The sequence below is a fragment of the Egretta garzetta genome, unplaced genomic scaffold (genome assembly GCF_000687185.1).
Source record: "Egretta garzetta isolate BGI_Z169 unplaced genomic scaffold, ASM68718v1 scaffold34, whole genome shotgun sequence".
In the NCBI taxonomy this organism is placed as follows: domain Eukaryota; kingdom Metazoa; phylum Chordata; class Aves; order Pelecaniformes; family Ardeidae; genus Egretta; species Egretta garzetta.
The window spans coordinates 1,972,755-1,973,849 of NW_009259586.1; the positions used below are offsets into that span (position 1 = coordinate 1,972,755).

Consider the following 1,095-nt stretch of genomic DNA (forward strand, 5'->3'; position numbering starts at 1 on the left):
GGTAGTTACAATTGTATAGTTCAATCTTTTTACACTGACACTGAACACCAGTTAACTTAAGGGTCCCCTTGTATTTTAAACAGATCTAAAATAACAATGTGAGAGTTTTCAAACTCTTGTTGATTAACTGAGAGCCAAGGAGAGCTTCAACTTTTTACATTAAAAACATTAAGACCCACAAAAAAGAACCCAGTCAGCATCTGGGAGATTGCTTTCATCGATTTTTGACTTCAAATGCTTTAAACGCAAGCATGAGCAATAGCGTAACTCACCTCAAAGAGAAACAGAGGTAATTAACAATACCTGGACTACTAAAACAGACCTTTTGCAACTTCGGTTTTCTCTGACAGTACAGCAGGCTAAGATGATGCTATTTGTACTTCCTTCCCCTCCCCTATTTTGATCAGTGAACTAACAAAAAAAGATGGAAATCACCATACTTCTACATATGTCCGCCCTTCCATGGGAGGGAAATTTAAAATTAATCTTTTTTCTAATTCCTCTTACCTACCTACTTACGGTCTTTCCTCAACACTCCAGTAAAAATGATCCTCACGGCCAATTAATTTATTTATATTTCTGGTGGAAGATATGCACACTTTGAAGCTTAAGTCACGAATTTGATACTACAGTGCACATTTCCAGGCCCACTTTTGATTCAATTGTATTTTAAAAGTCAAGCAAATTTTTTTTTTTTTTTACATCATACAGATAGAACCACAGAGAAACTGAGTTTGGAAGGGACCTCTCAAGGTCTCTAGCCCAATCTCCTGCTCAAAGTGGGGCTAACTTCCAAGTTAGACCAGGTTGCTCAGGGCCTTGTCTAATCAAATCTTGAAGCCTTCCAAGGATAGAGTTGGGCAATTCATTCCCATAATTAGCCACTTCACAGTGAAGGGGTTTTCTCATTTATCCAGGTATAACTCCTTAGTTGCAACTTGCTACAGCTGCTCAGTCCTAAAACTGTGAGCCTCTCAGCACAGCCTGACTCCATCTTTTCTATAACCACCCTTTCGGCAGGGGAAGACTGCAATTAGATCTGCCATTGAGCTTCTCCAGGGGAAAAAAAAAAAAAAAAAAACCAAAAACCAACCA

The 1,095-nt window shown here is 38.7% G+C and overlaps 1 protein-coding gene across 3 annotated transcripts in view; it reads right to left on the reverse strand.

The window, feature by feature from the left end:
* FOXK2 (forkhead box K2) overlaps positions 1-1,095 on the reverse strand; it is a 47,225-nt gene that overhangs the window by 16,965 nt on the left and 29,165 nt on the right. The gene's annotated exons all lie outside the window — the stretch shown is intronic.